General features: G+C 52.5%; 1 long non-coding RNA gene across 2 annotated transcripts; it reads right to left on the bottom strand.

Annotated features, from left to right (window-relative positions):
* Positions 1–5,122: 5,122 nt before the first annotated feature.
* Positions 5,123–7,993, bottom strand: LOC117080952. Of its 2 annotated transcripts, none has more exons than XR_004436021.1 (3): positions 7,719–7,993; positions 6,353–6,475; positions 5,123–5,336 (listed from the first exon to the last, which is right to left on the bottom strand). It is a non-coding gene; the product is annotated as an uncharacterized LOC117080952 (long non-coding RNA). The 2 variants fall into 2 exon arrangements; XR_004436022.1 differs by lacking the exon at positions 5,123–5,336 and adding an exon at positions 5,343–5,890.
* Positions 7,994–22,428: the final 14,435 nt, after the last annotated feature.

Below are 22,428 nucleotides of genomic sequence, written 5' to 3'. Positions count from 1 at the left end.
CCTCTTCTTCCTTTTTGAAAAAAGAAATTAGCAACAGAACCGTTCCTTCAAAGGCAGTTACAGCTACTGAGGCTGGAGCCTCAGCAGCTGTAACAGATGGAAACAGCACAGTTCTAGCTCATCTGCAATTGAGGGTATAAAACACTCTGCTTCTCTACCCCACCCTCCCATCGGGTCACCTCTGGGACACCTTCTGAAAATCTAACGAACACAGTTTTAAAAACACTGATGCTAGTCCTTCCCTCCCACCCCCCAGGAAAGAAAATGAAGGGCCAGGGAGGGGAGGTAAATCGCCCAAGATGGACAAGCTCATTAGAAGCAGAAGCCTCCCCACCTGGGGCATTTCCCAGGCCACTAAATGGGGAGGCCAGACAGAAATGCAAGCCCCGGGCTCCCAGCGAGAGGGAAGGGGAAACTCCCAGCTGACTGCACAAACACCCATTTTGCTTCCCTCTCTCTACTCCTGATTGAGGGAGGAGAGGAGAGGAAAATGTTCATTCTTTGCCCTCCAAGCCTTTTTCCCGGCCTCTTCTCACCCTACCAAGGTTTGACTATGTTGCACTGGCTATAATTTGGGCTTAGCTTGGAGGTAATTTCCTGGTGGTGTCTGCAGCTTCGTAATGCAGGCTGTCAAAATGATGTAGAATTGTGCTCTCCCAGCCGCCTGGCTGACTTTATTCAGATACATCTAATGTGACAATTTTGTCAAAGCCTGTTTTACAGAGCGGTTTTGACTGGATGTGAATGTGGCCTTCCTCATCAGCCGATGCTGCAGCTGATCCCCCGACACCAGGAATGAGAGGATGATCATCTTTCTGTAGGTAAATGTTTCTGGCCTTGTCTCCCTTGTGTTGGGGTGAACTGGCCCACCACAGAGGTGGGTGGTGGGACAGTAGGCTGAGCCCAGCCCAGCCCGGCCACCCTGTCCTGTGCTGGCTGCAATGACAGCACCAGGGAGATAGTCAGGCCCTCAGGCTCAAGAGCTGAATGGAGAAGAACAAGCTGCAAGCTGAGGGTGTGCATGCGGAAAGAGGTGCAGGAGCTTGTGCTAATGAGGGTGAGCTGTGGGACCTCAGAGAAGCTACAGCAAGGGCACAGTCAGGAGAGGCCACGTGCTGGGCAGTGCAGTGAGTTAGGGAATCCCAGACTTGGGCTGAGAGGCCCTGTGCTCAGGCTGAGGTTCCTCCTGAGAGCAAGCCTGGGAAGGAAGAGCGAGAACGGGCTCTGGGCTGACAGATGCCGGTCGGAATCCCGGACAGTTCCCTGAGCCCCACTGTTTCATCTGCGAGTATTGATCCTTGTAGGATAGCTGTGGGAATTAAGCACGATGTCGTAAGAGCAGCAGGTCCCCCCCACCATCTTGCCCTCGACTTTAGGCAGGAAGGGCTGGAAGCCAGACGGTGAGATGTACGTGGAGGTAGACGACACAGTTTCCGGCAGCTTCTTACAGCCCTCATGCTCCATGGACTGTTTACAAACGCCCTTGCGAGATTTTTAAGATCTGTGTGGGTGGGAGTTGGGAATCTATTATTTCATATATATTGCAAGGGCCTCACATATTTCTGCATATTCCTGTGGAATCCTTGGTACCTGATTTAGGATGAGAAAGTTCTCATGCTTGGTGTTTCATCAAGATTTTTATTTTTGCAATTTAAACCGATTTCTCTAACCATTGGATTTTGCTTCAGAGGGAAGCAGAAAATGCAGGACTAGATACCTACTCTTTGAGTGTCTACACACACCAGGCCTCTTCAGGTTGAGCCACATCACCTCCTTGAACTAAGGTGCAGCAGGAGTGAGCCAGCAAGCTCGGGTGTGAGCCCACCTCTTCTACCTCCAAGGCTTAGGTCTGCCCGTCATACTGCTGCTACGAAGGTGTCACGCGTGTGAAGCCATCCCAGTCTTGGCACTGACAAACTAGCAGCTGACATCTGTACCTGGTCCTGAGAGGTGTGGAGGTGGGGGTGGCTGTGGGTTGGAGGGGTCTCCAAATTGTCTGCAGGCCACGTGTGTTCAGGCACGCAGGGGGTTGGGACTCTCCTTGCCTGGCTTTGGGACTTCCCACTTCATTTGCATCTCAAAATGTCACCTCTTTTCTTCAGCCGCTGGTTATTGATGTTTATTTTTAACTCGCATGTGATTAAGATGAATCAGAGCTGTCTCTGTCAGCTGCAGATGGGCCTAATTGGGGCGTTGGAGGTTCGGGCCTCTCTGTCCTCTTTGGGGGTCCTCCCTGTTTATGATAGTTGGAAGGCTGGGACACATCTGACTTCCTATCTCGCTCCCAGAACCTGCTGACGGAGCCATGAGAGATTCTTTGAGCCTGTCTGAATACCCGTTTCTCCGGCCCCTACTTCCTTTGCACCCCTGGGAACATCTGTGCTGCCGAAGGCGCTTTATTTGTCTTCATAAGACAAGAGTTAAAAATAAAAATCAATAATGACCAGATTACCAAGGGAAGATTAATTCCACTTTTGTAAATGCTAATGAGATTTGGAACCCTAGCCAGTGGAAGGAGTGTGGATTAGTGCCCTTCTGCTGCTTCTAGGAGAAGGGCTTGATGGGAGCGCTTGTGGGGGACTCGCATCCCTATCTCCTTAGCCCTTGAGGCTGTGCCCCAGGACTAAGGCCGTGCCTGAGCCCTGGTACCTCCTCCATGGCCTCCTCAGCAGCTCAGACTGGTGCTGGCAGAGTTTGGCCAGAATGCCAACTACCTGGGAGGAGAATGAAGTCATGGAGTCAGGGCCTGGAGTCCTCGGCTGTGAGGCTGCAAGGGCACTGCAGTTCCCGTAGGGCTGGGGAAGCCTGTGGCGGGCTCTCCACCGCACATCTGCCTGGGCCGGCCTCTGGGACCTCTCCCGGGCCTGGCTACCCAGAGCCGAGTCAGAGGCAGCAGTCCTGGGTGCTCTGAGATGTCGTCTCTGCCAGAAGGCACTGGGGCAGCACTGGGCGGCCTGGACTAGAAGCACATTCTGCCCCAAACTGCACCTTGTTTAGTTGACTTTGCTGTGGCCAAGTCTGCCCAGCCTTTCCCTTCCAGTGCTTCCCCTGCTAGGTAGGCTTCCCTTCCGCGGCCCGCCAGGAGGCTAACACCCTTCAAGTCTTTGCACGAAGGTCCCCTTTTCAAAGAGGCCTCTCTGGCTCCTGCCCCCGCCGTTCCTAAGCACGGCCTCTTGCCCACATTTCTGACTCCTCTCCCACTTCTCTATTTTCCTGGTAGCACCCCCACTTGACACACCACACCACTTATTTAGTACGTACATCCTTCACCACCCCTCTCCTCCCGCAAGAACGGAAGCCCCGTGAGGGTAAGAACTGTAGCCTGCTTTGTTCACACGTGCATCCCAGTCCCTAAAGTGAAAACACGGAGGACACTCAATCCTTTCCTACATAATGAAGGAACAGAGACAGTCACTGTGTCTTCCCTTCTTTCTTTCTTGGCCCCTCTGTGAGGAAGATGTTAAGCTTTGGTGAAGTAGACCCAGAGGGCAGGGGCGCAAACTGTGGCCCACCCAGGCCATGGGGCACAGTTCCAGAGAAAAAAGCACACGCGATGGAGAGAGGTGACGGCTTGGGTAGGCAATGGCTTGGGCAGATCTCAGACATTGTGCTGAGTGAAAGAAGCCAGTCTCAAAAGGTTGTGTACTGTAAGGTTCCCTTTGTTTGCTATAGTAGAGAAGATAACATTATAGTGATAGAAAACCAGTTGGTGATTGTAAGGGTTATGGACTGAGTGAGGGTTGGAGGGTAAGGGGGGTGCAGCTTGAGGGAGTGTTTTGGGTGATGGAGCTGCTATGCGTCCTGATTGGGTGGTGACCACATGACTCTAGACACGGGGAGAAATTCACATGGTCTATAGGGCTATAGACCAACAGAAAAAAGCGTTAATTTTGCCGTACAGTAATTTTAAAATAAACAAAAAACTATTTTAAAAAGGAAGGGGTGGAGTTTATGCAGATGCACAGGCTCCAGGATGGTCCCTAAGTGGAGCATCAGCCCCGCTTCTGGGAGAGGTGTCTACGCTGGGGAAAGGACTCCCCCGCCACCTTGATCAGCACACATGAGGCCCCGCCTTTATGAATGGGAGCCGCGGATAGGTTTCTCTCTTTATGTACACACAGCAGATAGAACGCACCGGTGTCTGTGCCATTTTAAAAGGACAGCATATTTTTAATACAGAGCAATACATTTTAGCAGCCCATTTACTGCGATAAGAGGGAAATACACCCTGAATAGAATTTTCTTTGCAAATCCCTTTTCCTGGTCTCCGACCCAGTGGTGGATTTCTTGCTGTTAATAGAATCCAGTCCTTTCACTGTCTTCTTCTTGCCAGTTCTACTGCTGTCGCTGTGCCCTCTGCCTCCCAATGGCTCCCATTCCACGCTAGGATTTGCAGTTCTCACTCATCATTGGGCCCAAGCTTTCTATTTAGCCTCAAAGCCAGACAGAGCAGGAGCAAGCGGCAGTTCCCCCCAGTGAGAAACCTCTCCCTCCAGGATGCTGTGTGTGACGTGCCCTTTGGTGAAATGCAGCTGTTCCTGGGCGGAGAGGCACTGGGAGAGCTTACCATACATTTCCTTTGCTATTGCTATGCGTTTATTTTTCTGCCCATTCAACCTACACGTGTGATCCAGTACCTTCTAAGTGTTAGTCACTGCGCTAAGGCTAGAATGAGCCACAGCCTGCCCTGCCTGCCCTGCCTGCCCTGCCTGCCCTGCCTGCCCTGCCTGCCCTGGTTTCACATCCAGGACCTTTCTCCTCCAAGTCAGAAACCTGGGGGTGATCTGTCCCTGAATCCACCATCCACCCCATCCAGCCATCCCCCTGGCCTTGGTATCCACCTGAAACCTCCCTCTGATCTGCCTTCTCTTCCCTGTCCTCACTGCCTTGCCTTAGAAGGGGCTGGCAACACCTTGCCCCTTCTAAGGAGTCCACTGACCTGGACTCCTGCAATGGCCCACGTTCCCTCTTCACAATCTGTCTCTAACTCACCCCAAACCATCCCCTGCTGATACCTGGGGACCCCTCCCTCACCACAGCCTGCCTTCTGGTCAGCACCCAGGGAGCCCCTGGGAAACATGCACCGTGTGACCTGCTGTGTTACCGGCCCTTGTAACATCCCCAGCTCACTCCCAGGGGGCACATGTCACCCTCTCTGACAAAGCTGCCTTCCCCGCCAGCCCCTGGGCAGAATTAAGCTTTTCCTCTTCTGTGCCCTTGTTGTACTGTATTCGTACGAGTGGTACACTGGCGATCATGCTGTAACCATGGATAAGCTTACAGAGGGCAGGGCTGCATTTTATTTCTGTTGGCATTTCCAGCACCTGGCAGAGCACCTAGCAAGGAGAAGTACATTTAATGCACACCGATTTGTTGTGCTGAATTGATTTCAATTTCCCAGATACCATCTTCTCTGAGGGTGTTGTGTGTGTGCGGTATGAGAGGGGGAGGGAAGGAAAGGCGAGGGGCAGAAACGAAGTCTCTTCATGGCTTTCTGGCCTGGAGCCACCCCCATCCTCCCTGCAGCAGGTCTGGCTTAAGCTCCCTGTCCTCAGGGAGGGGACTGGGTGTGGGCTTACTTCTTCCCCCTCCAACTTTCCTACTTCAGGTCCACATTGGCTCAGGCACAGGAGGCCAGTGCTCCTTCCTGCCTCTCCCTCTCCTGGTGCACGGTCACCGTGGCCTCCAACCTCACTGGGGTGGGGGCGGGGGGAGCTCCCAGGGCCTGGCTGCAGATGGGTGCTGGGCTGCCGCAGGACTCCTGGTAGCTTCCTCTCCAGGGAGTACTGGGCTCCTGCCTCTGAGCCGGTGTGAGTAGAGAGATCCTTTCGCCTTTCCCACAGGCTTTCACATTCGAGTTGGATGTATTGGGAAGGGGAAGTCTGACAGCCTGGGGAGGAAATTTCTCTCATTTTTGTCAGGAAATTAGTGAATTCTCCTGAATCAGGGAGTCTAAGAATTAGAGATTTCCTGCTTCTTCTCCCTTCATCCCCTCTCCTCACCCCCAATCCTACCTCAAGAGCCTTGCTGGGAGTGGGATGTGGGGAGCAGCTGCTGTTTCTGTGGCTGTTTGATTTTTTGAGAAATTAATTTTTGGTCTATTTATATCCCCCCCGCCACCCGCCTGCACCCTTTTCCAAGAAAGCATCCAGGTCTTCTATGTTCTCTTGCTTACGCAGACGAGCTATGTTCCTCATAGACACACTTCCTTCCTGGCTTTTGTTTTCTAAGGCTGAGCTCCTTGGAGGAATTGGGTTGGGGAGGGTGGAAGGGGAACTTCCAAGGTGACTGATGGCAGTGGTGGGGAGTGGGGTGGAGGGTCTCGGGCTTGGGAGCAGGGGCAGGTCCTTACCCTCTGGTGCGAGGGTCTTTGTAGTCCTGTTTGCTCTGCCTGAAGGTCCTTTCCCCCATGTATTTGCGTGACTTCTTCACTTAAGCGAGGGGTTATTTCTCGAGATCTTCCTGACCAATCTATCTAAAATGGCAACCTTCATTAGTTTCCTTCATGTAACCTGATTGGTGTTTCTCCTTAGTACGATAGCTACCTAACATGATATATGTATCTGATTATGGTTTATTATTATTTTTCCCACTCCTAGAATGTAAAAGTCCTAGATTTTTGCCCGTGTTGGTTCACTGCTCTATCCCCAGTGCCTACATCACTTAATGGCATCTTACGATGATGAATTTTATGTGTCAGCTTGGCTAGGCCACGGTACCCGGATATTTAGTCAAACATGAATCTGGATGTTACCGTGAAGGTACCCTTTAGATGAGATTAACATTTAAATCCGTCAACTTTGAGTAGAGCCCTCAGTAAGGTGGATGGGTCTCATCCAATCAGTTGAAGGCCTTAAGATAAAAAAGACTTGACCTCTCCTGAAGGAAAGAAAATTCTGCTGGCAGATGGCCTTTGGACTTGAGCTGCAACATCAGCCCTTGCCTGGGTCTCCAGCCTGTTGGCATATGCTGTGGACTTTGGGCTTGCCAACTCTAAACACAGGAGCAAATTCCTTAAAGTCAATCTCTCTCTCTCCACCCTCTTGTACTTGTTCTGTTTATCTAGAGAACTGTAACTAGTAGAGCACCCAGTAAATATTTGTTGAAGGTCTGAATGAGGTGTGAGACCTCAGAAGAGAATGGCTTTCCTGACTGTCTAAGAGAGTGTCTAAGAGACTGTATTGTAGACACTGGGACTCCCAAGACAGTCCTGATAGCTGTAGCATAACTTGCCTTTAAGGAATCATGGTGTGTGAGGTTTGAAGGTATCACAAATGGCCATCGTGGACTTGGGGAGTAGAGGCTTTTCCCCCCACAGTGAATCTTTCCCAGATCCTTGGGTGAGGTTGAGGTGGGGTAAAGAGGGGTTTTGGGTAACAATAATGACTTGGGGTCAATTTATTCAGATTTGAAGAAAATAAAGTATTATGACATTTCTTGAATTCCCGAGTTTATGGGCTAAGTTTTATCTTTCCAAGTTTGGAACATGAGTTCTCCTGGCCATGGCCACCAATTCCCTCTTCTCATCAGTAGTCATAATGTTTGACTGATAGCCCCTCTACAAGAAGCTTCATTCATTCATCCGTGAAACATTTCCTGAGCACCTGCTGTGTTCTAGGAACTACATTATTACTAGGGATATGTGTTACTTATTTCTGCTGCAATGCGTATTGTCTTAAAAGCCCTAGCAGTTTAAAGCAACCATCTCTATTTCTTACCTCTCATAGCGTGTATGAGTCAGGAATTCAGGAGTGGCTTGGCTGGGTGGTCCTGGCCTGGGGTCTCTCATGGGACTGTAATTGGATGTCCAGCCTGGGCTATCATCATCTGAAGGCTTGACTGAGGCTGGAGGCCCCTATTCCTTACTCTCCAATGACAAAGGTCTAGGAGGCACAACAAAGCCCAGAAGAGAGGAAGGACCTGCTTCTAAGGAGGTTCACTCATGTGGCTGGCAGTTGATGCTGGCACTTGGCTGGAGTCCTCAGTGAGGACCCTCCCCAGGGCTGCTGATGCATCCTCATGGCATAACAATGACTTCTCCCCAAGTGAGTCATCCAGGAGACCAAGGCACAATGCCTCTGTGATAAAGCAATGGAAGTCACACATCATCGCCTCCCTGTGATTCTATTGGTGAGTAACACAAGTCAGCCCTAGGGAAGGGGACTGTATAAAAACATGTGGACATCAGGAGGCCTGGAGCACTGGGAACCTCAGGAGGCATGAATTATTTGTAGTGCTCATATCTTGCAAATAAATTGTTGTGGCTTGGGCTCAGCATATGCCCATATCATCTCCAGGTGACCAGTTCTCCCGCCTAGGAAGCCCTCTTGTTCCTCAGTATCATCACCATACCAGCCTCTGTTGGTACCTCTCATCATGGTACCCACTAATACTATCAAGTCCAGGACATTATACCCCAAGTCTGGGCATATTCTATGCCCTGCTCATATTGTGGATGAGCATATACAAATGACCTCATGCCACTGAAGGACTCCTAAAAAAATGAACAGGCCTAAAAAGGCAAAGTATAAATCACTGGTGAGGAGTTTGACTCCTGAAACAGACACAGATACACAGAGTGGCATCGTCCCTGAAGCTCCATCAGCTCAGTAGCATGTGCCCTGGTTCCTTGGTCCTGACGTGAGACACTGCATTCATCTGCACTTCTTTCCTGCTAGACTCTGTTCCTGGGGTCAGGGAGTGAGTCTTCTCCCTCTGGGTCCTCTCTCTCTTTCTTCTAAAGCCGGTGCACCACTAAGGACTCAGACCACACCCTGAAGGGACTGGTTTGAACCGTCCTCACCAGACGGTCAAGGACCAAGACCCTTCACTGCAGCAGCCCGAGGCCTGACAGCGTACCACCGTTGGGAGTGAAGTTCCGGGAGTTAGGAACTTTCCTGTTCACTTTGCTGAAAACAGCACTCGCCCCATAAAGACTTAAATGCTATTGAATGAACCAATTCCCCAGGACCAAGTCAAGTTCACTCAGCACTTGGGGGAGTTCACATGTCCCAGAGAGCCGAAGCCTGTCTCATTCTCCTGGACCCAAGAAAAACATCAGAACGACTTTCCTCTCTTCTGGGCTTTGTTTTGCCTCCTGGTTCTTTGCCATCGGAGAGTGAGGAAGAGGGGCTAATGCATCACAAAGGTTTGTGGGTGCCAAACCCTGGCTTTAGATATCGTTAGCTTGGATGCGGACACAAGAAATGACCTCCTCTGAGTTTATCTGTAGGCAAGGGGGCCCTGAGGGTGGGTTGGGGGTGCAGATACAGGAGAGCCTGTGGTGCTGTGGGATCTGGGTGGGATCCTGCACAGCCTGGAGAGAGGAGTGGGGCAGAGTGCCTCGTTAGCCTATGATTAATATATCGTAATATAGTAATCACCAGGCAGAGCCGTGTGAACACAGCATTAGGCTGGAAATAACACCCACAGGAAACACCGTCTGAAGCCTCCCACGGCACCGCAGTTTGGCCTCTCATTCTGTGTTGGCTCAGGTGAGAGCCGGGGCCCCCGAGAGCCCTGGAAACACAGGCAGCTTCCTAACTGCTTCATGCAGGAAGCACTGCTCAGCTGAGGGACCACACCCGGCCTGGGACGCCAGCTCCTGGGGAAGCTTCGGGCCTTCCCTGCCCATTATTCCCTCCCTCAGCTCATGCCTAAGTGGGAAGAAGCTGGATTTCCATGGGCTGAGGGCAAGGGTGGTTTGGGGCCACCTTGCAGGTCTGGTCCCTCTCCCTGGGGATTCTGTGCCTAGGACTGTCCTCCTTCCTGCTGGTGGGCCGTCCTGACCTATGCATGCCTGGCTGGGGCTCTACGCTTGCACAAGATGGAAGTGCTTCTGCTTTCAATCCTGCTTTGAGGTGGCTCCCCTCCCCTCTCTGGTCAAGTGGGTATAGACCTGGAGACAAGAAAGAAGAAAGGACACCTGCCTCTGGTCTTGACCAGAGGAGATGTTTGTGTCCAGGCTGCCCTCCAAGACCATTGTGGAGTTTTCAGCACAAACTTTAAGAGCATGCTTTGACCTGCCTTTGTCCTCCCCACCACTATCTCTGCAGGAGAGCCACAGGGCCAGGGAGGGGGACCAGAGCAAGTGGCACAGCCTGGATTCAGGTGTGTAGGGACTGGGGTCCCTGGCCAAGCCTTGCCTTCCACATTCACTTAACTTATGCACAGGAACAGGAGAGCACCTGATGTTCTGGGGCATGTGCACCTCTGGAGGTGGGGAATGGGCAGTTTGACTCTGCACAACCCCAGAATTCACAAGGCTTTTGCATTTCCAGTATGTAGCAATTGCTCAAGAGAGAAGGAAACAGTATTTCTGAGCAGCCTTTGGCACAGAGCTGATGGTGTGTTTGCCATGCAAGGAGCGGTATCCCAAAGGTGAGTAGAGAGAGATGCCCGGTGAACATAAAAGTAGTAAGGGCGGAGTTCAGCCCAAGAGGCTGACCAGGGCCAACCAGTTGGTTCAGGCAGACTATACGCTCGACTCTGCTCTGTCCCCCAACAACAACCCCATCGACATCTCCCTTAATTCCCTGGTGCTTGAGTCCCATCTTCCTGGCTAAGCCTATTTTCAGCAGTTTCTCACTGCAAGGAGAATGCTCCCAGCTCTACTGTAAAATGTGACCCTTTCTTTACTGCCCCAGCTCAGTGTTCACCATGCAAATAAGAACCAATGTGGGTGTTGCTCGTACAGTAAATTAAGACAATGTACAACCCCAGCCTAGTAAGAAGGGAGCCACCAGTGTCATCTTCTCGGACAGGAGAGGATGCCCACCAGGGACTCCAGGCTGGTGACGTCCGGTGCAGGCTTTTCTGCTCTGGCATCCGATGTGTCCAGATATAGACAGATTCTCTGGGACCTGTTGCTGTCACTTTTTCTTCTTGGCCAGGGGAAATATTTTCTTAGGCCAATTCCACCCTAAGAAGGATCACCACCTGCTCCATTAGGACAGGAAGAAAAGTCAGGGATAGGAAGCAGAAGGAAAAGTCGTGAGACTGAGCACAAGTTAAAAGAGGCTTGTGCAGAATTTTCCCAGAGTGCTTCTTTTGTTGGTTTGGTGATGCTGGCCCCCACTGAAGTCTATTGTAGGGGGTATAGAATTCACGATTTCTGGCTTAGACGAAAACTGAGGCATCAGGTCACTGTGGCGTTGTTCCTCCTTGCCAAAGTACAAGGTATCCAGGTCACCTTGCAGGCTCTGGGGCTGTGTCTCCTCTCTCTGGGCAAGGCCGGCTTTGACCGGCTCTGCCCTTTCTTTCTGGGCTCAGGTGACACGACATGTTCTCGGCTCACTGTGTCTTTACAGGGCTGCATTGCTCCCCTGACACAGCTGTTCCTGCCCGTCCTGGCTTCTGGGTGGAACAGCACCACCTTCCAGCTAGAGAGAAGGAGATCTCCCTGCAGGCTGGTCACAAGAGGGGGTGCCAGAGGCTGTCACCTTCTGAGGAGGTACTCAGAACATATGCAAAGCTTTCAGGCAGAGTGGGGCATCTTCCCTGTGCCATGCCCTGGTGCCCATTGGCAGTGCACAGGTCCCACCACACAGGGCAGAATTCACTGCCATCTAAACAACAGCTCTGTTTGTGGCAGGGTAAAAACATGCCCTGCAGCTTTCTGTCACTCTTTTAATAAGCTCATGATGAATCCCCAAACACTGCAAGCACAACCAGTTCTTTGTTGTGACCATGTGCTGTCTTGCTGGGAATCAACCTGGCCCACCTCTGGCTTGGCTGGTGGGGAGAAAGGCAACCGGATTAGGAATCTGCTACCTTTCCCTTGACCCCATTCTGTCCAGTTCTTATTCTCTAGGAATCCTGCAGTGCATTTGCCGTGTTATACTTTTTGCAAAGTCAGTGCACCTCCCAGGTCTCCTTCCTGGGCTGCCACAGTCTGCCCCTCTGCCTCTCTCTGAGTGTGGGCTGCTGTTGCTCAGAGCTGCACCCTTTCTTGCAGGGAGATGCTGAGGAGGCCACGCCCCACACCAGGGTGATGAGCAGCCACGAGGGACTGGTGCAGGTTACAAAAGGCCAGCACTTTCCCCACCGTGGGACAAGTCTGTGGTGCCATTCCTGCCCGGGACGCTGGGGGTGGGCAGTTGGAAGAGATACTTCAGATGAAACCATGTTCTTTTCTTGGCTTCTTCCCCTGCCGTTCTGCTTTCCTCTCTTCCTTAAGGCTCCTCCTGGGAGCCCTCCCTCCATAACTCCCTGGCACAGAATCCCCAGTCTCAGACTTGGCATCTGGGGAACCCCACCCAAGACAAATAGCTTACTCTAGTGGTGAGTGTGTGTGTGTGTGTGAGAGTGTGCACGTGTGTGCGTTCGGGAAAGAAGAAATGCTGGGCTGGGAATCAGATGAATTCAATTCATTGAACACTTTCTATGAAGCGTGGACCAGAGGCACTGAGGGAGGGTCAGGAAGACTTGCAGGGGAGAGCACATCCCCTGAGTCTGGAGGATGAGGGATAAAAGTGCAAAGAGGAAGAGGAGCGGTGGCAGTGAAGCAAAGCAACTGAGCCCTAGAGAGAGGGTTAGCCACCCGCCCGCATCTGGGGTGAGCACTGGAACTGGGCGGAGCTCAACCCAGCCTTTCTGAAGCCAGGGCTGCCCTACTCCCACTCACCTTGCTGCCTTGAGCTGGGCTGACTGGGTGAAGACTGGATATGGACCCCTCGCCCTGCCTACTGCCACCATGTCAGGACACGGTGCACCTGCTTGCATGATGTCGCTGTGCCTGGCACAGCACCAGGTGAAATGGTTTGCATTCATTAAATGTCTGTTGAATGAAGTTGACACCATAACTGCTCTGACCCCAGCTTGCATCTTGTATGTCAAGGTTCAGTAAAGGGAAAAGTCCCCACTCTACGTAGTTCAAGCCAAAAGGGACTGCGTACAGGAATGTGGGAGCTTACACCATCATTGGAGGGCAGAAGAAGCAGATTCAGGATTGAGGCTACTACAGTGACTCCCAGAACAACACAGAATTACTGAAGCCATGACTCAGAGGCACCATTGAGGATATGCTCTTGGACGTCAGAGCTGCCACTGGCCCTAGAGAAGCCTCTGGAGACTGCAGATGAGAGAAGAGACAGTGGATTTCAGGGAGCAGGCAGGCGGATGGAGAGGCTGTGCAGGTTAACATTCTGAATCTTGGAAAATGAAGCATGAACACTGGAAACTCCTGCAAGCCTGTTATGACCTTGATAGACACCAACAGCTAGGGCTGCAGGAAGAGCACCCCTCTCCCGTTTGTCTGCCAAATCTTGCGCAAATGCACGCAATTGGTGGCATCTAATCCACACCCAGAAACATAGTGCAAGGTGTTTTGGGAAATGCTTTCCAACCTTTTGGCATAGATGGTGGGGTGGTGGGAGTAAAATGGTGGATGAGAGAGCGGGCCACAGGGATCTTCCACAGACTTCTCTCCATTACTCTGACCTGCAAGGGACCACTGAATGGCAAATTCCTCTCAGTCCACGCAGCTGTTACTGGTGGGGTATGGGGGTCCAGGGGTGGCGGGGCAGAGGTGATGGTCCTTAAACCCTCAAGGATGGTTGGAAAAGCTCTGTGTGATAGAGGACAGGAAGTAGGTTACACAGAGAAGGTTCAGACCACGGACATAGAGACCATGAGGACAGAGAGTTTGGCTTTACGTGCCAGGCTTCTGATTCCAGTGATGGGGCCAAGGCCCGAGGGGTTGATGGGGAACGCACAGCACTGAAGATGTCCTCCCCAGATCGTACACATCTATCTTCAGCTGCTGTAAGCCTGCAAATGCAGCTTATCTGGGGGGAGGCGAAGGCCAAGAACTCCCTAGGAATATTAGTAGTATATTAGTATAATAAAGGGAAATTAGTAGACAAAATTAGAGACAAAACTCAAATAAGCCTTATTCCATAGATTGGCAGATATCTGACTTTTTCAAGATCTTCCTTTTGCATAGGGGAGGCCTCAGTGCCCTTCACCTTCTTTTGAGGGTCAGATCACTCCCAGATCTCACCCTCAGCCTCTGCAGAGCCTCGCACGGAGAACTATGAGTAGAAATGCCAAACAGTGCCCCTCCCTTCCGACAAGCTGCAGACCAACGTTTGTCATTGAGATGGCTTTCCTTCCACTTCATCCAACCAGCGAACATTCTGGGCAGGGAGATTTTACTCTCTTTAGAGAGACTTTTAGAACCGGCTGCATGATGAGAGGCCTCTGCTCCTCCGGTGTCCTTGGGTGCCATATGTTCGGTGTGAGGGACAGTCCCTTGCTGGGAATGTCATTAAGGAGAGTTGGGCACCAAGAGAATGTGGGCCGGAGGGACTCGAGGATCTCCCAGAGCTTTTCTCCTTGTGACGTTCTATGTTTCTATGACTTAACCTGGAGATGTGCCTGGCAGGAAGCCATTGGCCATTGGTGGGGAGTAGAGAACTTGGCCATAAGGAAAGAGGCAGTGGAGTCTGAGGCCTTGGGTGTCTGCTTGGGCTGTATTGGATGGCCAGTCCTACTCTGTCTCCTCTCTCCTCTGTACTTGCCATTCATGTTCCCATTCTGTGTGGAAAGGGAGTGAGCTGGTGGCTGTCACTCTGTGTTGGCATCTGTAGGAATTGGCACCTCCTTTCCAATGGTTTGGGGCCTCAGGTGCAGACGCACTCCAAGCTCCTCTGAGGACTGAGGTGTAGAGAGAGCCCAGCTGAGTTATAATGGGCTTTGTCTGGTGGAGAAGCGGCTGGGCATTTCTCCAACACCCCAAAGGGATGAGGAGGCAGGGTCCATTGCAGGGGAGGGCACACCACAGGCCTCTGCAACACTAGAGGAGTTTCTGCTTGGAGGTGTGTGTCACAGGCATGCCGGACCCCTCCCACCGTAACTGTTGGTGGGTGTGCTCACACATGGAGCTAGGAGGGCAACTGGGGAGGGGGCTGGGATGGGCTAGAATCCAGCTCCTCACTTGGCTGGAGCCTGCTTCCTGTGGGCCTCAGAGCATTCTCTTCTCTAGCCAATGGCATGTGTCTGTACCCCTGCGTATGAGCGGGCGTGTGTGCTTTTTGTGTACATGCATGTAGACATGCATGAAAGTGTCCGTCTATATCAAGCTGTGTATGTGTCTACATGTGGATACCCATATGTGGCCCGGTGCATTTTGTGTGCGTGCTGATCCATGTACTTCTGGGGCAAGGGGCTGAATGCATGTGGGTGTGTGCGTGTGCACACGTGTGTGCAGGTACATTCCAAGTTTGCACCAGCAGGTCTCTCGCCAGGCTTTGCCTTGAGCCATTGGTTCCTAGAGGGTGAGTTTGGGTTTGTCCTCCCTGCTCCAGGGTCGATGGCATTGATCCAAGAGGAGTGAAGAATCAATTGTAATTTGGTTGGAGGGCTTGGCGCCAGAGTGTGTGAAGAGTAATTAGAGGGAGAGGAGCGATGCAGAGGGCTGGGCCCACTGCTCTTGGTAGGGGCTGCAGGCCTGTGGGCAGATGCGGGCAGCGTGGGTGGAGCAAAACCTCCTTCAGCAGGTTCTGGGACTCTTCCTGTGAGTGCGTGACGCACCCCCACAGCCTCCTTTCCTTTCCTGGGCTCAGGACAAGCTGAGAAAAGCCCACAGGGAGTGTTGGGGTGGCCACGCTGCTTGTTTGTTTGCTGGTCTACTGCGTGACAGGAACAGTATCTCCTGACAGACACCATGTCTTTCACCATCAGGCATCTCTTACATGATAACAGAATCACACATCATTTATTCAACTTGCCTTTCAGCAAATTTCCACTTTTCTTTTCTCCTTTGAACCTTATATCATAATCATAAGATGAGATAACAAGTATCAAGCCCATTTTGTGGCTGCAGAAATGGAGGCACACGTGTAAGGTAACTTGCTAGCGTTCCCATAATGAGTGATTGGCAGAGCCTGGTTCACAGCCCAGGCCCAGCTCGGCCAGCACAGGGCTTCCTCTAGCAACAGGTCACAGAGCTTGTGTGTGTCTGAGGACAGCTGGTCATCTGGAGAGAAGGTTGGTGGTTTGGAGAGTGGTCCCTGCCCCTGCAAGGACAGTGGCTCCCCAAGCTGTGCCTGAGCTCCAGGGGCTCCCCAAGCTGTGCCTGAGCTCCAGGGGCTCCGCAGAGGCACCACTCTCAGGCCCTGCTTCCAGGCTCTGATTCAGCAGGTCTGGGGGCATCTGAGGTGAATTCCAGAAGCTGAGCTCTTATCATGTGCTCCAGGTGATCCTGACACTGGTGATCCATGAGCCTGGTTTGGGGAAACAGAAACAGAGCTTTAGGGAGTGGAAAGCAAAGAGATGTCAGGAAGCAGGTGGTGCCAGCTCAGGGCAGGGGCTGCTCCAGGGAAGCCTGAGTGCCTGTCATCCCGCCTGCCTGAGGAGAGAAGTGGGGCCGTCCCTGCTGTGAGTGAAGAGTGAAGATGGAAGGACTGAATGACCGTTCTTGAAAACCCGGGCTGTTCTGAGACTCCTTAAGACTTGTTCTGTGGGCTTTGGAAGAGAAGCAGCTGCATCTTTCTTAGGCAGTGGAGGGTCGGGGCAGGGCGGGAGGGGTTGAGGTGGGGGCGCAGGTTCAGGAAACAGGAGGGGAACACGACAGGAGACAGAAAAGGAGTAAGAACAAAACAGAGAGCAGAGTGCTTGGGTGCCTTCACTGACCACTAATGGTGACAGATTCCCAGCCATTGCTGTTAAACGCCTGAGATCATTTGCCAGCGCGAGGAGTACAAGGAAAGAACTCTGTCCTAACAGATTCATCAGCAAGGAGGGGAAGGAAGGGGGACCAGCTCAGGGCTGGGAAGACTGCCTGGGATTCTGGGAAGAAAAGGAAGATTGGGACAGCATGGGAGATGGGGCAGTGTGAGTGTCTGAAAGCCCCTCTGTCCCTGGCCAGTGACTGTTCTGCCCTGCACAGCAGCCAGCCAAGCCCGAGAGGTATGGGCCTTCCAGAAAGATGGGTTTTGCTTTTGTAAGTGAAATGATTCCATTCTGAGCATCAGAGAACCTTCTACAGAAAGTAGCAGGTCACAGGATGAGGCTGGTTGGGGACCTAGCAGTGTCCAGAGGTCTCCTTTGCTTAAAGTAATCTGCAAAGTAGTTCTCGGTCTCCACGTCCTACCCTTTGAAACATCAGAAGTACCTTCTTGAATCCACAGAACCCTCCTGACTGTCCTTCTGGGACCTGTCCTAGGATGACTCAGCTTAACACCGGTTCTCCTGGCATAGTGATTCTCAGAGAGGTCACAGACCTGGTGACAGGTTTCACATGAGGGAAGGTGGTTGGGGGGTGGTAATGCAAGGAGCAGAGGGATAAATGGACAGCTTTAGGGGTTGGAAGAAGAGAGATGTCAGGTGAGACAAAGGTTGTAATTAAGAGAAGGATTAGAAGGATTTTGGGGTGAGTTGAAATTATCTTCTTGATTTTCTAGAAACTATTTTGACCTCTTACCTAGTCATGGACTGACTAAGGAGAGAGTCAAAAGCCATGCGAGGGTGCATATGGCTGCCCACCCCTCTTGGCCCATCTTCTACCCATTTCTCCCTTCTTGGTGTGATGTGCCAGTCCCAGATGGCAACCGTCCCCACCCGGTTTCCTGTATTCATTTCGGCTCTCATTCCTTGCACAATTACTCATACATGAGCCAGGCTGGGATGCATAACAATATACCCTAACATTCGTATAATGCTGTGCAGTCCTCAAGCTCCTTTTAGACCCATGACGTCATTGGATGCACACGGCCTGCCACGAAGGAGGTCACACTGTGTCATGGCTGAGAATACAGATTCTGGAGGTGGGCTGCCTGGGTTCCAATCCAGTTTCTACTCCTACCATTGGTGTGATCTTAGGCAAGTGCTTTCATTTATTCTTCTATACAGTGAGGCTAGTGACAGATCATTTCCATTTAATGTCATGAGGATTCAAGGATTTAATCTTTGTAAAGTGCTTATAACAGGGCTTGGCATTCAGGAAGCTCAGTTCATGTTAGTATTATTATTGTGATTATTCCAAGTTAGTAGACAGGAAACGGAGACTCAGATGGGGTGAGTAACCTGCCTAGGTCTCAGAAATTTGGCAAGACTGGGGCATGAACCCAGATATCCTGGCTCATGGTCCCGCAACATGGCAATGCTGTGTCACCAAGGAAATCAATATGTTTTGCGCAGACTATTCATCTCTTGGCCTGGAAGTGCCTGGGGCTGGGAGCCAGAGTGGTTGTTAGCGATATTGACAGTGTTCTCTAGTACACGTCGGGCACAGTGCTGGGTGCTGTATGGTCTCCAGTCATTTGATCCTCCTGACAGCCCGGAGAGGTAGGTATTTTCAACCCCTGTTTATAAGACTCCTGGGTCAACAAGGTTGGACTTGAGTGTACCTGACTTAGCTGGTCTTCTGGATGCAGGTAAGCGGCCTCTGGTGTCCTGCACCTCTGAGAACTGCTCCAGGCCTCACCGTCCTGCTACGGAGGCGCTGTCCACAGTGCTGAGGGACTCGGCTGGACCACCACTGCCCCCAGCCTGGGGCACATGGGTGTGCGTGTAGAAGGCTCTCTGTTCATCCCCCTGTGCCCCTATCCTTAGACAACGGGCTTTCTGATGCCACACGTCTCTCTGATCTCCAGAGGCTCAGAAACCGGGGTGCTTTACAGGATGAGAGTCATCTTTCCGCCCTGAACCTTTCTTTCCCTTTGTTGGGCGTGTGGGGTACTAAGGATCTACAGGTACAGTGCATGTGTGTGAGTGCACACGCGTGCAGGTGCACACACAGCCGGTGTGCCGTTGCTGTATCTATATGTATCTCTAGGTTCTCTACCGGCCTGCGTGTATGTGAGAAAGTGTGTGGGTGGCAGGTCTCTATGGGGTGGCACAGCACCTGTCTGTGTGGGTGGTGTGCGAGTGTGTGTCCCTGGAGTGTGCGTGGTGTGGGGAGTGTGTGGAGGAGGCTAACAACTGTGATCTGTGGGGTGCTGGCCGTACTGCAGTTGTGAGGTCTAGTTTGCTTGACTTCATCTTTACCTTCTCCCCGCGTCTCCCTGTACGCAGCAGAATGTGCAGACACGCATGGACTTACGCACACACACACACGCTTGTGCAAACACACACACCTGTGTCCTCAAAGCTTTTCAAACCTCCTTCTTCCACATCCACGGACACACGGGTAGCGCCCTGCATTATAGTGCAGCGCTCACATATGCAGACACTGAGAGCCAGGCGCACACAGAACATGAGCACACACACCCGGACCCCCAGCTGACCCCGCAGAAGGCGCTTGTTGCTCCCCTCCACTTTCCTGTCCCTGGTCTTCCGCCGCCCGTCTCCTCCAAGCGGCGGGATCTTGTCCCTTCTCTCTTCTCTCCTGGGAGTGGCTTTCTTTGGCCTGGTGGTCTTGGTAGATCATGCCGGGGCTGGGTCTCAGCACAGCAAGGCGGAAACGCGGATTCGTCCTCCTGCTGGTCTTGGTTCCAGAGGCTCCCGCCGGCGCCACCTGCTGGCGGTCGTTCCCTAGAGCCTGGAGCCCGTGCGGGTGGGAGCCAGGTGCCCCCGAGGGCAGGACTGCGTGAAGCATGGGCAGCCTGGACGCTGGGCCCGGGGCAGGGGTGGAGAAGGTGGATTTCAGGCGGACAAGTTTCCTTGGGACCTGATTTAGGCAAGACGAGAAGGGTGTTCTGGGGACGTCCATGCCAGGAGTTCTGGTGTGGGAGAGCATGAGGCCCACCTGCACATGTGTTCACGTGTCCTACTTGCACACAGCCCACGTTAGCCTCGCGATGCGTGAGGATGTGGCACACACTTGCACACAGGAGCAGCTCCAGAGGGAGCAGACGGTGTAGATAACATAGGTGTGGTTATCTGAAGAGATTCTGCGTGTGAGTGTGTGCGCAGGAGGGCCCACATTGGTGTGTGGACCGCTGTACATGTCATTTTGCATACGTGTGTGTGTTCCTACAAGGGCTGTGTGTGCAGCGTGTTGCTTGTGTGTGTGTCTGCAGAAACACGTGGGTTTTAGTTGTGTTAACACACCATATGGTAAAAGCCTGGGCATTTCTGATTATGCCAAACCCTTCAACCCAGACACAGGTCTCTGAAAAATTGTCAACATTTTCTTCTACACTGCCAACTCCCGATCCCCCCAAGGGCACTGCCTGTCCTTCAGTTGATACTCAGCCTCCTCCCCTTCTCATCCTTCATGCTCTTCTCTAAATACCCGTAATTCATGTTAGAGTCAGACTCGCTAGAATTCCGTGTACAGCGATTTCCCAGCTACCATCATCTCAGGGCTGAGGGCGGCTGAACCAGCCACTGACCCCTTCTTCTCTGCCAAGAGCAGCCCGTTGGCCTGGACGATGAATGGTGAACCATCCACCCTGGCCCCTCCTCACTCCCTGCTTTTTCACAGGGCTCATGCCTCAAAGAACCTCCACAAAGGGACGGCAGCCCAGGGCAGAGAAAGGCCCCTTCTCCCCACAGCAAATGCTCTTTTCAAACCAGCCTCCCTCTTGTTGGAATGTCGCAGAGGCTGCTCCGTGCCCCTCAATTAACCTTGGGAAGCTGCCAGGAGAGCAGCCCTCGCAGAGCCAGCCCCTCCAGCCCCTTCTTCCCATATTCCCCCTTCCATCAGCTCATTGTCCGGGATTCCCCATGAGACTCTCTTTTCAGTGCCTCCACTGGCTGCCTCCCACACTCCCCCTCCCCACTGCCCCAGGCTCCCCTGGCAGCTGTGCCCACCACCAAGGCCCAGGCTCTGCTTTTCCAAGTTGCTTTCCTAGAAAGGGAGTGGGGAGGGAGTCCAGCTTCCGAGCCCTCCCCAGTCAGGGCTCTGGATCAACTCACCTTTCCCAAACAGATCCCGTTATTATGTTTATTCCTCCCACCTTGCCCCCGGGAACACACCCTTCTCATTCATACACACCAAATATCATTGACAGTTGGGCCTCCCCAGGTTGGGCAGTCCTCTCTATCCTCTATCTCATGTTTTCCCCTGGTCTTTAACCACCTAGAACAGACACTGGGCTGCAGACAAGGTCAGAGGTTAAGCACCACCCTCTCATTCTAGCCAGGCCCATTGCAGCCACATCCCACAGGGTAGATGGAGGTCTGGCTGCACTCACCTTGCTGGGCTTCTGGTAGACCTGTGCACAGCATCTTTTGAGCACTTGCTGTGGACTGGCCGCCATACTAACCTCTTCTGAGCAACCCTATTGTCTCTTAGCTGTACGTTCTGTGAGGGCAAGAACCATGTTTGTGTTACTTGTCTTGCACCTAGTAAAGTGCTTGGCTCCCAGTAGGTGTTTGGCACATGATAGTGGGTTCAGACAGCTGATTAAATGGTTGGACATTTGCAAAAAAAAATGAGGCTTGGGCAGGTTATGCAACTTGCTTAAGGATGCACTGGTGGTGAGGAGAGGCAGGGACAGGACCCAGGTCCTCTGACTTGGAGTCCAGGAATCTCTCCTCTATGCCATATTTGCCTTGTGTCCAAACACCATGGAAACTTGTTGCTGTGGTACCCTCTGCCATGGACGTGTTTTCCAAGAATAAATCCGGATCTGTCTCTAGGCTGTCCATACCACTCTGAAGCCCAGCGAGGGGAGGGACAGAGAGGAGAGGAGAGAAACAGAGAAGGGAGGGGTTAGGATAGAAGGCTGTGGAAAAGGGCAGGCAGAGGGGTAGCAGGGGAGGGAGGCAGGCTGATGTTTCCATCTGACCTCTGGCCCCTGTCTGGTCCCCAGCCCCTCTCTTCCTGTCCCCTGCACCTGCTGGGGCAATGTGCATGCCAAGGCTCCCAGGAAGGGTGGGGGCAGTGAGATAAAGCTGCATTGGGCATCTCCAGTAATACCACACAAGGCCCTTTTGTGTGGGTGTTGAGAGCTCAGTGTGGAGAGGTCCGGGAATGAGAGGTCTGGGGGTCGAATGGGTACAAGAATAGACCCCCTAGAGCCCTCCAGCTGTGGCTCCAGGGCCCAGTCTCCTCCTCCACCCCCAGCCTATCCAACTGCAGGCCCAAAGCAGAAGCCCAGGCCCCCCACAGCCCTGCAAGGACCTCTTTCCTCTCCCCAGCTCCCACTTCTGTGCCCTCAGCTTCAGTTTGGTTTTGACCAAGAGAGGTACTTTCTCCTTCTCCTCAGCCTTTCCTTCCACCCAGACCTGTTTCTCACTGCCTCCCTCCAAAGTAACCTACAATTCGCCCCATTTGCCTATGCCTCCTTTCCACCTTTCTGAGTGGACCTATTTCCTCATTCTCCCCCAACACAGTTCTGTTCTAAACATGGAAGCCCATTCCTTGTGCCACACTGACCAGCCGGGCCACCTCCTTGCCACTTCTGCATGTTCGGCTGCCAGGCATCCTTAGGGAATGCCAACTTGGGGCTAGGTGCTGCACAGACCAGCCCCTTGACCTCAGCAAGTTTCAGAGCAGCAGCTTTCCTGGCTGGCAGTCTCTTATTCTTCCATCCC

The sequence above is a fragment of the Trachypithecus francoisi genome, unplaced genomic scaffold, assembly GCF_009764315.1.
Source record: "Trachypithecus francoisi isolate TF-2019V2 unplaced genomic scaffold, Tfra_2.0 Lachesis_group8, whole genome shotgun sequence".
NCBI lineage: Eukaryota > Metazoa > Chordata > Mammalia > Primates > Cercopithecidae > Trachypithecus > Trachypithecus francoisi.
This window is presented reverse-complemented; position numbering and strand designations above follow the sequence as displayed.